The sequence below is a fragment of the Bombina bombina genome, chromosome 1 (genome assembly GCF_027579735.1).
Source record: "Bombina bombina isolate aBomBom1 chromosome 1, aBomBom1.pri, whole genome shotgun sequence".
NCBI classification, from domain to species: domain Eukaryota; kingdom Metazoa; phylum Chordata; class Amphibia; order Anura; family Bombinatoridae; genus Bombina; species Bombina bombina.
This window is the reverse complement of record NC_069499.1, coordinates 92053211-92063622: the sequence shown is the minus strand read 5'-3', so window position 1 is coordinate 92063622 and position 10412 is coordinate 92053211. Positions and strand designations below refer to the sequence as shown.

At 40.6% G+C, this 10412-nt stretch overlaps 1 long non-coding RNA gene across 1 annotated transcript; it reads right to left on the bottom strand.

The window, feature by feature from the left end:
- Nucleotides 1–264: 264 nt before the first annotated feature.
- On the bottom strand, nucleotides 265–9593 carry LOC128644877 (uncharacterized). Its single transcript, XR_008400057.1, has 3 exons — nucleotides 9554–9593; nucleotides 5074–5164; nucleotides 265–283 (listed from the first exon to the last, which is right to left on the bottom strand). It is a non-coding gene; the product is annotated as an uncharacterized LOC128644877 (long non-coding RNA).
- Between the last annotated feature and the right edge of the window lie 819 nt (nucleotides 9594–10412).

Sequence of the window (10412 nt, the reverse complement as noted above, 5' to 3'; positions counted from 1 at the left end):
CAGACCCTGAGTCAGAGGAGGATGAGTCAGAGGAAGAATGGTCATTGTGTGTAAATAAAGCATTCTCACCGTGACTAATGGCAGGAGGTCCCTGACCCATGCTGGTAACGGGCTGGCCTGCTTGCTGGTTTTGGAGGGCGACTCCTGAAGACCCTTGCTGTGCAGTGGAAGTGGTGGCTGCTGCTCCTGCTGTAATGCTGGCTGCTACTCCTGCATCTGCCCCACTCATGACTGTGGCAGTGGTGGTCCGTGTTTTTGCTGCACTTTGTGATCCAATTGCTCCCTGCAAAAGAGATAGAATTTTGCGAGCACTTTGCCCAATGGATGTGTCTGGATTATCAGTAGCAAGGGGTGGATGAGCTATATGAAGCGTGTTTGCAACCTGAGTATTATTTGCAGACATCACCATAGGTGTATGAAATCCCTGACTCGCTGACTGTCCATTCGCAGATGTCTGTGCATTCACACCCTGCTGGTCTACAATAGGGTTATGGCTAGCCTGGCTTATTGATTGTGCATGGCTTAATGAATGTGCATGAGCGCCCTGCGTGGCTGCAATGGGGGAGTGGAGACCCTGAGCAAGGGCTTGTACTCCATGTATGCCTGTCATAATGGGATGTTGTACCTGGCCTAAAGATTGCACACTTGCATTATGCATGCCAACCAGGGGTGTATTATGTCCCTGAGTTGCTGCTTGTACATTCACACCATGCAAAACGGCATTCACACCAATGGGGGATGGTAAATGATGAGACGGTAAATGATACTCAATGCTCTGATTCACATGCATACTGCGATCATTGCCCTGAGTCACATGCAGACTATTATCAGACATTTGTGTATTAATGACAATATCCTGCGGCTGAGCGGCCGCTTGAACTAAACCACTATCAGCCCTGTGTGGGTTAACAATATCGGGAGCGGCCTGCTGAACGGCATTTGCGTTATCTCCCATTTGTAAAAACTGTAATGGCCTCATTGCCCTGGGAGGGTTAACACTGCGTGCCCCCCTACCCCTATTACTGGCTATCTGCCTGGTACTACCTCTTATGATGGAGCGACCCCTTTGATGCCCCTGAGGATTAACGTTCAAATGTGCTGGTCGCTTGCGCTGTTTGCTTGCGCTGCTAAGGCCCCTCCGACCCCCCACTGATAACCCGCCAACGGCCAAGGACGGCTCTCGGTGCTCACCTGCAAGTGGCGTTGCCCCGGGAGCCGATGTCCTTGCGACCGTGCCGGAGTCTGCCAAGCCGGAAGTGCCGATGGCCTCTTCCGGTGACGTCACTAACATGGCGTTGACACCGGAAGTCAGCCCCAGACCACGCGGCTGGCGAAGGAGATCGCTAGGCCCTGGGGAGTCCAGCATAGGCCCTGGGGTAGTATGGGCCTCGGGTATGGTGCGCCTGTGGGCAAGTGGACCGGGTGTTGCGGGTTGAGGGGCAGTTACAGAGGCCATGTTCCGGCCGGGCTAGGGACCGCGTGTTGCCACGTGTGGTGCCTCAATGAGAGGTGTGAAAGGGCGATGCCTGCTGGGGGTAGATAAAGCAGGATCCTGATCCTGACTAGAAGGATCAGGAGGGAGAACAACTGGTGTCACGCTGGGCCCTGGGGAGGATGCAGCCATTGCGGATATTATGTTTTTTAACAGGTCAGAAACTGCTGACATAGCAACAGGGGGTACTGCACTAAGAAATGAGGCCTGTACACTATCAAGGGGTAAATTAACCTGCTGGGTCTGCAATGCTTGCGGTCTGGGGGATTCCTGAGCTAACTCAATATCAATAGGTCCCTGCTCTTCCACATTATGAACCTGGGCTGACACAACAGTAGTATATTGAGTTGGGGGAATGATATCTAAATCATCCTCAGTAACAGATGGAACACTTATCTTTATTTTTTCTTTTGCAGGTCCAGGAGGTTCCTGCTCCGACTGGTAACGTCTAGGAGGCAGAGTAGAGCGCCTGGAACGATGCATAGCTGCACTGATGATGACAGAACTGCTAAGAAAAACTGCTTCAGCCAGGATCCGGAGAAGAAGAGGAAGTTGCAAGGGGGGAACTCGGCTTATCTACTGGTAAGGAGTGGCCTACCCTAACTTGCAACAATGTTGCACCCAGCACCTTCCCTCTCTCTTCTAACCCACTCTCCTACAGCCTTAACCCTTAGACTGCTCCAGGCTTATACTAAGCCCTACACTGCATTTTTACCCATTATCTGATTGATCTGTCATTTGCTGAATTCTGTTTCTGAGGTTAAAATGCTGTTATTCTGACCTCCAGCTAGTCAATCAAGAGTCCATTGTATATCTCCATTTCTATGAATGTGATACTATATTTTTGTATGTGTAAATATCAGTATTAATTTTTATCCTCGGTTGTAATAATTTTTTAAAACTCTGTTGTAATAAACTGTTTTAATCTATTCAGATTAACATCTGATTTCCCTATTGGTATCTAGCCTCTTGCCTAAGTAAAGGCGCTGTATACATTACTATCACTACATGCTCTGATGGTAATACTTTTAATATTTCGCCTGGAAAGATAGCAAATATTTCCTTATACAGCAATGTATTAATCATATCTCTCCACAAGGGGGATCATAAAATCCCTAAAGGGGAGGCCACACTCAATACCTCGCAGGAATTGAGAGAGTTAAAGGGACACTCAAGTCAAAATTAAACTTCATGATACAGATACAGCATGCAATTTTAAACAACTTTCCAATTTACTTCTAGGAGGTCCCAATGCTGCTTTTTAATGCCCGCTGGTATTACGAGTCAGGCAGGTACAGGTGTACCACTCACTTTTCTTCCGCGACTCGAGGCTACCGCTAATCCCCTTAAGTCAATTGCGTATCCTATATTTTTAATGGGACTTGCATAACGCTGGTATTATGAGTCTTGGAAGAAGTGAGCGGTACAGTTTCTACCTCCAAGACTCCTACCGCATTAAAAGTCAGTAGTTAAGAGTTTTATGGGCTAACGCCGTAACATTAAGGCTCTTAACTAAAGTGCTAAAAAGTACACTAACACCCATAAACTACCTATTAACCCCTAAACCGAGGCCTCCCCACATCGCAAACACTAAAATAAAAAATTTTAACCCATTATCTGCCGACCGGACATCGCCGCCACCTACATTGTACCTATGAACCCCTAATCTGCCGTCCCTAACATCGCCGACACCTATCTACATTTATTAACCCCTAATCTGCCGACCCCAATGTCACCGCTACTATAATAAATTTATTAAGCCCTAAACCTAAGTCTAACCCTAAGTCTAACCCCCCTAGCTTAAACATAATTTAAATTAAACTAAATAAATTTACTACAATTAAAAAAATTATTCCTATTTAAAACTAAATACCAATAAAATAAACCCTAAGCTAGCTACAATATAACTAATAGTTACATTGTAGCTAGCTTAGGGTTTATATTTATTTTACAGGCAACTTAGTATTTATTTTAACTAGGTACAATAGTTATTAGTTATGAACTATTTAATAACTACCTAGATAAAATAAAGACAAAAGTACCTGTAAAATAAATGCTAACCTAAATTACAATTACACCTAACACTACACTATCATTAAACTAATTACCTAAACTAACTACAATTAATTACAATTAAATTAAATAAACTAAATTACGAAAAAAAACCACTAAATTACAGAAAATAAAAAAAGAATTACAAGAATTTTAAACTAATTACACCTAATCTAATCCCCCTAATAAAATAAAAAGCCCCCCAAAATAAAAAAATTCCCTACCCTATACTAAATTACAAATAGCCCTTAAAAGGGCCTTTTGCGGGTCATTGCCCCAAAGTAATCAGCTCTTTTACCTGTAATAAAAAAATACAATCCCCCCCCAACATTACAACCCACCACCCACACACCCCTACTCTAAAACCCACCCAATCCCCCCTTAAAAAAACCTAACACTAACCCCCTGAAGATCACCCTACCTTGAGCCGTCTTCACCCAGCCGGGCACAAGTGGTCCTCCAGAGGGTCCGAAGTCTTTATCCGATCGGGGCAGAAGAGGTCATCCAGATGGTAGAAATCTTCATCCAGGCGGCATTTTCTATCTTCATTCTTCCGTAGCGGAGCGTGTCCATCTTCAATCCAGCTGACGCGGAGCATCCTCTTCAAACGAAGTCCTTACGAAGAATGAAGGTTCCTTTAAATTACGTCATCCAAGATGGCATCCCTTGAATTCCAATTGGCTGATAGAATCCTATCAGCCAATCGTAATTAAGGTAGAAAAAATCCTATTGGCTGATGTAATCAGCCAATAGGATTGAGCTGGCATTCTATTTTCTGATTTGAACAGCCAATAGAATGCCAGCTCAATCCTATTGGTTAATAGGATCACCCAATAGGATTCAAGTTCAATCCTATTGGCTGATTGCTTCAGCCAATAGGATTTTTTCTACCTTAATTCTGATTGGCTGATAATGGGAACGTGTTCGATTAACTTGTAATACCAGCGCACGAAAATATCGTGCGCTGGTATTACCAAGTGGAGCACTAATTTAGTGCTCTTGTAATCTAGCCTTAATTGTTTAACCATTAGTTGCATGTTACTGAAGAACTGAAAATACCAAATGGAGCAGTCATGTTGTAGCTTAAATATGGGTGGTACCACTTATTGTTCTTATGACAGGGATGATTCTTTTTTCACAGGATTTCTTATTCATTAAAATTTGAATTGACATTACTTGATAATGCCATAGAATCTAACCATCAGCCAGGATCAATTATGTCACAAAGAAGCACCCCTGTTTAGATGGAACATTGTTGTCAAAAGGTCAGCTCTATCCAAGCACAGAGATACTGTAACGCCAACATGGCTGCTCTCTTTATGCTCTCCAGTGCTGTAGCAAAAAGCATCTACAAATCAAACAATACGTTTTTATGTAAAAAGACAAACATATCACACAGCACAAGGAGCATTCGGGAAGTGAAAAAAAACACTCTTCTGCTGTATAATATCCATATAAACCTGTTGTATAAACAGAAATAAAATAATTTGAGAATACATGACTCAGGTGAATTAAACAATACTACCCACCCAACTATTGTGTGGGCTTGGTTAAGCCAATCTCCAATGATTTTTTCATTTTATGGTCGCTGATATCTTTAAAAGACCTTTCGACAAGTTTCTGTAATGGAAAAAAAAAAAAAAAAACATTAATTAAATGAGTTAGATATGAAGTACAGTATATTCAGAAATAAGTGTGTCCCCTGTTAAAGTGACAAGAGACACTTTGAGAATATAATGGAAATTGCTTAATTATACATAATATATATATATATATATATATATATATATATACACATATACATACATACATTATATATATATTTATATATATATATATATATATATATATCCGAAATAGTATCGCACTCACAGTTTACACAGTCCTTATGACTTGCCCGGGGTGCAATTCAAAGTATCCATATGTATCCAAAAACAGAAAGCACTCACCGGGTCTTTAATTAATCTTATTTATCCCAGTAGTGACGTTTCGGGGTTACCCCCATCCTCAGACAATATTTACAGTGCAACAGTAACTTACCCCTTATATTTGAACCCAAACTCCCACTCGTGTAGCTGTTGACAGCGTTCCGGAAGTCCAGCAAGCGCGTGGTGTGCACCTACGTCAATAGTTGCTATGGCAACCGGACGCCGCACTTAAAACAAAGTTAAAACCAACATAAACCGCTAGCATATAGGCAACAAATAGGAGACATATACAGGATATTCCACATATTATGCATAATAAACCCCTATTGAATACAGGCATCTATGTAAATACTGGTATTGGTCATACAGTATAAAGAGGCAAATATATACTAATGTTACAGCAACCTGGGGGATACATTAAAATCTAACTATGGTGCCGAATAGGATCAGTATAGGAATGTCAAGTATGTTATCTGAGTAATATCCATTTGGCAGTTACCGGCTATAGGGCTAGCATCTACTCAGTTAAACAATGGGCCAGGTAAATACTGCAAAGTTATAACCAGGTGACTATGCATGATTATAGAAATAGAAGCATAATTACATGAAGGCAGAAAATGAAAACAAAAATATCTAAGTAATCCTGACTAGCAAGTATAGTATATAAATGTATATCACAGATAACAGTGCCAGTCCAGGTGAACGTTCAAGCCCTGGGGGGCCATAGTCCCCAGGTCATAGATACATCTGGATTCACGCTGAAGTAATTTTTTAGCTCTGTCCCCCTTCTCTAGTCAGAGGGGGAACATGATCAATAATGATATATTTCAAGTCAAATACCTTGTGTTTTGCCAAGGCAAAAATGCCTGGCTACCGGCTGGTCAGAGGTTCCTCAGTCTATAGCCATTCTTATTGCTGATCTGTGGTTCTCCATTCTGGTGCGCAGATCGTCTACTGTCTTTCCGACATAAAATAAACCGCATACACAGTGTAAGAGATACACTATGTAGTTGGTCGTGCATGTCACTCTATGCTTGATTGTAAAATTCCTGTTCTTATATGGATGGTTAAATTCACTTCCAGTTGTAAGCATCCGGGTTTGGCATGGAGCCATGTCTCTTTCATATAGCACTCTCTTGGGTATGTCTTAATAAGTTGGTCCCTCAGCGATCTTGCCCGTCGATATCCAATTCTGGGTGGTCCAGTTCCATAGAAGGGAAGTTCCTTATCAGTTGAGATGATAGACCAGTTCTTTCGCAAACTCTCTGCAAATATTGGTTTATCAATATCAAAAGTGGTCAGAAAAGTCAATCTGTGATCCTGTTATTTAACCCTGGCATGTAGTAGCTCTTCTTGTTCCATGTTGAAAATATCCAACTTTCTTATCCTGAGGTTATCTTTGCCATATCCCCTATGGATACATTTTTGTTCCATTTCTTGTAGCTGTTGTTCCCTCAATTCAGCATCAGTGTTATTTCTGGCTGTTCTTTTGAATTGTGATGTCGGGAGCACTCTTTTCAAAGCAGGTGGATGACAGCTATGGGCATGTAGGAGGGAATTACGATCAGTCTCCTTGCTGAAGAGTGTTGTACATAGATGTCCATCCCTTTTGAAGATTCTTAAGTCCAGAAAGTTCACGAGAAACTTGAGATTGAAAGAACACTTTAAGGATTATGTGGAACAACCAAAAAGGACTCCTAAAGGGAAGAGTACATTTGATCCAATAAGCAGTAACCCGACAATTAAAACCTTTAATAGACTTATACACCAGGATGCCTGTATTCAATAGGGGTTTATTATGCATAATATGTGGAATATCCTGTATATGTCTCCTATTTGTTGCCTATATGCTAGCGGTTTATGTTGGTTTTAACTTTGTTTTAAATTTTGAGCACAGAATCGCTGTGCGGCGTCCGATTGCCATAGCAACTATTGACGTAGGTGCACACCACACACTTGCTGGACTTCCGGAATGCCATCAACAGCTACACGAGTGAGAGTTTGGGTTCAAATATAAGGGGTAAGTTACTGTTGCACTGTAAATATTGTCTGAGGACGGGGGTAACCCCAAAACGTCACTACTGGAATAAATAAGTTTAATTCACGACCCAGTGAGTGCTCTCTGTGTGTATATATATATATATATATATATATATATATATATATATATATATAAATATATACATACACACACTTGCACAGTTTAGGTGAGGAAAATTAAACATTTCGGGCCAGATTACAAGTGAAGTGCAAATTAAAGCTTCTGCTCAAGTGTTTATTGCGCCAGAAGTAAGCTTTTTGAGCTTGTCGGGTTGCGCTCAAATAACGAGTTGAAAATAAACGGTTTTCACTATTACGCTAACCTAACAAGCGAAAAACGCAGTGTCACTGATACCAGACAGCCAAGGCTCTAGGAGGATGCAAAAATTCCCATAACTCTATAAAAACCCTCCCATCTTACCTAGTAAAAATCTAGAACACAAATGTTTAATGTAGAAAAAATGATCACCAGACAGGCTCAGAGAATGAAATAAATAGCCAATTCAACAGCAGTTATTAAAAATAGGCATACACTCAAAAAATGTGAGAGTTAAGGCCTGTAACATAATTCAATTTTACATTACCTCCAAGATATGTGATGGATTAATACAGTGGCGTAACGTGGCTTGTCAGCACCCAGGGCAAGGCAAGAATTGCACCCCCCTAACCCATTAGCACTGACTGAGTCTCTTCCACCAGTACAGTAGGGATTGGTAAATTTGCTTTGAATCTAGGAGCCAGCTCAACAACTTAGGAGACAGGTTTGTTTTAAAACAAACAAAGCTTTACTTTTAACAACAAAAATATATACTATGTATAGAATTGTAAACTCTGCATTCACCCTTTAAAATTAGGACTCAATATGGTTGCAGGCAGCCATTAATTTTTTTATATACATTAAGTAAGTACATTATAGAACTTAACAATTACATTTTTTTGGTTCAATACTTAAAAATGGGATTTCATTTTTAAAATACATCTGAGCCAGCATGCCAGAGTGTGAGAGTGATCTATGCTGCTTTAAAGTGAAAGCCGGTTATTTTATTTCAAATTCGTTATTAACCTGGGTAAAACATACAAGATGTAGATCATCTACATCTTGTATGTTTTTACCTAGGTTAAAAATGTATTTGAAATAAAATAACCGTCTTTCACTTATCTACATCTTGTATGTTTTATTTTACCCAGGTTAAAAATTAATTTGAAATAAAATAACCGGCTTTCACTTTAAATCAGCATAGATCACTCTCACACTCTGGCATGCTGGCTGGCTCAGACTCTGGGTCCTTTGGAAGTTGGGACTTGGCTGGCTGTCTCAGAGTGACTCTGGGTCCTTCAGAACTTGGTTGGCTGGCCCTGGGACGTCACCTGGGTAATGGTAGAGGCTAAGCTGCATATTGCGTGTGTTGGTATTTCCAATCCCCATTTCCCAGGGCCCAGACAAAAATAGCAACAGGGGCTATAACAATTTAATTTTAATTCTGGCTGGCAGTGGCACTGGTGGTCTGGTGCTGATACGGACCCGGTGATGAGTTCGGTAATTTTGGTTGACACTACTTACCTTTGCGGGTGCGGCGTGCTAGTCTGTCTGACTCTGGCTCTGCTGCTCTGAATTCAGCTTCTTACTCCCTACTGACATGCGCGCTGGGAGTGGACCGTGCTAACTAGTGACGTAAATGCTAGTCTAGCAGCAGGTAATAGTCGGATAGGATTACACTCATAAATTATGATAATTAAATCATTACACAACACGTCTTGACTTCAGAGTAGTAGACAGTTCACTTGAGAGACAAAACGGCTGTGCCTCTCTGTAGCGCCGCTGGGAGTGGGACTGTGACTGTCTACTGTCTTGAGATGGTGGGGACTGGGGAGGCTGGGAGCCGAGCATTTTGCGCCCCTCAGAATTATGTGCCCGGGGCAACCGCCCCTGTGGCCCCCCCATGCTACACCACTGGATTAATACGAAGAAGAAAAAGGATGCTTAAATCAAATGTTAATAATGTTAAAATTAAACAGTTAAGTTAAAAGATAAATTACTTACTTTTCACTGCAAATTGCAATTGCCACAGCTTGCATAAAATGTGCATCACCTCTCCAAATCTGTAAATAAGGACACATACGAAATTTTGCACCGAATTACACAAGCAAGGGTTACATTATTAACCCTTCAACATCTGCATAGCAGGATATAGTTGCAATAAACTACAATAATAAATCACAGCAAGAACATAAAAATATTATACCCTACTTTTTAATGCCAATTGCAATTGCCACAGCTTGCACAACAGTAAATAAAATGTGCGCTACCTCTCCAAATCTGAAAATAAGGAATGAGAAATTTTGGGTTGAAAAGTAAAAAAAAATGTCAAAAATCAAGAGTGATAATTAAATGTTAAAATGTTTGGGGGGTGTTTTCATGAAAAACAAGTTACGGCAGGATGTGCATATACACACCCATGGGCATAGGAACAGAGAAAGTTTATTTTTCAACACAGGAACAACAATATTTTAAGAAACAAACAAAAATACATATTAAAATACCCTATTTTAACTGCAAACTCCAAAAATATAATTTTTATGTTCCTTTAACTCATATTCTATGCAATACCCTCTAAAAAATAGCTTTTAGACAAGAGATGAATCTGATCTGAGGTCTGAGGTCAGATGTGAGTAAAGGGCTCAGAAATAGCTTACAGGCCCATTTAGATCTGATCTTAGGTTAGGTGGATATGGACATTTTTAAATTAAAAAAAAAAAACCCATCAAAAATAAGACTTTTAGGTCATAGGTTTAATTTCCTTTATTTAGTAGATTCTGTTGGTTTAAAATTAAATTTTCTTGCTGCAAGTGTTTCAAATATAATTTAGAGACCTTGGGCCAGATTACAAATGGAGCGCTAA